The sequence below is a fragment of the Scomber japonicus genome, chromosome 4 (assembly GCF_027409825.1).
Source record: "Scomber japonicus isolate fScoJap1 chromosome 4, fScoJap1.pri, whole genome shotgun sequence".
NCBI classification, from domain to species: domain Eukaryota; kingdom Metazoa; phylum Chordata; class Actinopteri; order Scombriformes; family Scombridae; genus Scomber; species Scomber japonicus.
Genome location: NC_070581.1, coordinates 31,474,062 through 31,476,356, shown reverse-complemented (window position 1 = coordinate 31,476,356; position 2,295 = coordinate 31,474,062). Strand labels below are relative to the sequence as shown.

The 2,295-nt window shown below is 50.3% G+C and overlaps 1 long non-coding RNA gene across 1 annotated transcript; it reads left to right on the top strand.

Annotated features, from left to right (window-relative positions):
• The first annotated feature begins 233 nt into the window (after positions 1-233).
• LOC128356792 (uncharacterized) lies at positions 234-1,793 on the top strand. Its single transcript, XR_008321200.1, has 3 exons — positions 234-279; positions 620-640; positions 1,711-1,793. It is a non-coding gene; the product is annotated as an uncharacterized LOC128356792 (long non-coding RNA).
• Positions 1,794-2,295: the final 502 nt, after the last annotated feature.

The window sequence follows — 2,295 nt, the reverse complement described above, 5'->3', positions numbered from 1 at the left end:
TCTCTTCCTTCCTTCCTTCCTTCCACCTTTCCTCCCTTCCTTCCACCTTTCCTTCCTTCCTTCCTTCCTTCCTTCTCTCCTTCCTTCCTTCCTTCTTTTCCTCCCTTCCTTACTTTTTCATCCCTGCCTCATCTCAATCCACTGAAAATACTACTTTCCTGTTTTGTCCAATTTTTTATTTATTTTTTTATTCTTTATTTATTTTTGTTTTATTTCTTTTTTTAATGTCCTGTGTTCTTATATATATGCTTGTCTGTTTACGGTAAGAAGGAAGGATGTGTGTTATGGGAGGGGTTGGACTGGGAGGGGTTGAAGGTGGGAGGGGTTGGACTGGGAGGGGTTGAAGGTGGGAGGGGTTGGACTGAGAGGGGTTGAAGGTGGGAGTAGTTGGACTGGGAGGGGTTGAAGGTGGGAGGGGTTGGACTGGGAGGGGTTGAAGGTGGGAGTAGTTGGACTGGGAGGGGTTGAAGGTGGGAGGGGTTGGACTGGGAGGGGTTGGACTGGGAGGGGTTGAAGGTGGGAGTAGTTGGACTGGGAGGGGTTGAAGGTAGGAGGGGTTGGACTGAGAGGGGTTGAAGGTGAGAGAGGTTGGACTGGGAGGGGTTGAAGGTGGGAGTAGTTGGACTGGGAGGGGTTGGCGGTGGGAGGAGTTGGACTGGGAGTGGTTGAAGGTGGGAGGGGTTGAAGGTGGGAGGGGTTGGACTGGGAGGGGTTGAAGGTGGGAGGAGTTGGACTGGGAGCGGTTGAAGGTGGGAGGAGTTGGACTGGGAGGGGTTGAAGGTGGGAGTAGTTGGACTGGGAGCGGTTGAAGGTGGGAGGAGTTGGACTGGGAGGGGTTGAAGGTGGGAGTAGTTGGACTGGGAGGGGTTGGTGTTGGGAGGGGTTGAAGGTGGGAGGGGTTGGACTGGGAGGGGTTGGGGGTGGGAGGGGTTGGACTGGGAGGGGTTGAAGGTGGGAGGGGTTGGACTGGGAGGGGTTGAAGGTGGGAGGGGTTGGACTGGGAGGGGTTGAAGGTGGGAGTAGTTGGACTGGGAGGGGTTGAAGGTGGGAGTAGTTGGACTGGGAGGGGTTGAAGGTGGGAGGGGTTGGACTGGGAGGGGTTGAAGGTGGGAGGAGTTGGACTGGGAGGGGTTGAAGGTGGGAGGAGTTGGACTGGGAGGGGTTGAAGGTGGGAGGGGTTGGACTGAGAGGGGTTGAAGGTGGGAGGGGTTGGACTGGGAGGGGTTGAAGGTGGGAGTAGTTGGACTGGGAGGGGTTGAAGGTGGGAGGGGTTGGACTGAGAGGGGTTGAAGGTGAGAGAGGTTGGACTGGGAGGGGTTGAAGGTGGGAGGGGTTGGACTGGGAGGGGTTGAAGGTGAGAGAGGTTGGACTGGGAGGGGTTGAAGGTGGGAGTAGTTGGACTGGGAGGGGTTGAAGGTGGGAGTAGTTGGACTGGGAGGGGTTGGACTGGGAGAGGTTGGGGTGGGAGGGGTTGGCGGTGGGAGGGGTTGGACGTGGGAGGGGTTGGCGGTGGGAGGGGTTGGACTGGGAGGAGTTGGACTGGGAGGAGTTGGACTGGGAGGAGTTGGACTGGGAGGGGTTGGCGGTGGGAGGAGTTGGACTGGGAGGGGTTGGACTGGGAGGGGTTGAAGGTGGGAGGGGTTGGACTGGGAGAGGTTGGGGGTGGGAGGGGTTGGCGGTGGGAGGGGTTGGACGTGGGAGGGGTTGAAGGTGGGATGGAATAAGTGGTTGTTGTTATTTTTGAAAAAGGAAAAAGTCCTTATTTCTCATTATATGTATTTGTGCCTGTCAAATTAATAAAAACATTAATAAAAAATTTAAAAAAGTATCATCTTTATCATGTCAGAGTGAATATAATCCACATTACATCAACATGAGACAAAAGCTACAGATCAGCTTTATTATAAGTCTCATTTGTTTTGTTTTATTTTTATTATAATTAGGTTTTCTTGTTTGTTTTTTTTAATTGTATGTTTTTATGCTTCCTATTCTTATTGTTAAATGTTTGTTTTTATGTAAAGCACATTGAGTTGCCTCAGGGTATGAAACGCTCTATATAAATAAAGCTGCCTTGCCTTTTTTTTTTCTTTTTTTTTTTTTTAATATTTCATCACTTATATCTACAGATGTTGTGTATAACAAACATCTGGCTCAAAGTGAACACAGTGTATAAACAGAAGTATGTGAGTTGAGTTGAGACAGTGTATAAAAAAAAAAGTCTGTTCTTTAATCTGAATGCTGCTGAATCAGACGGAGAAAAGCAGAAGCTGTGGATTTTATTTTTTATTGTGTATT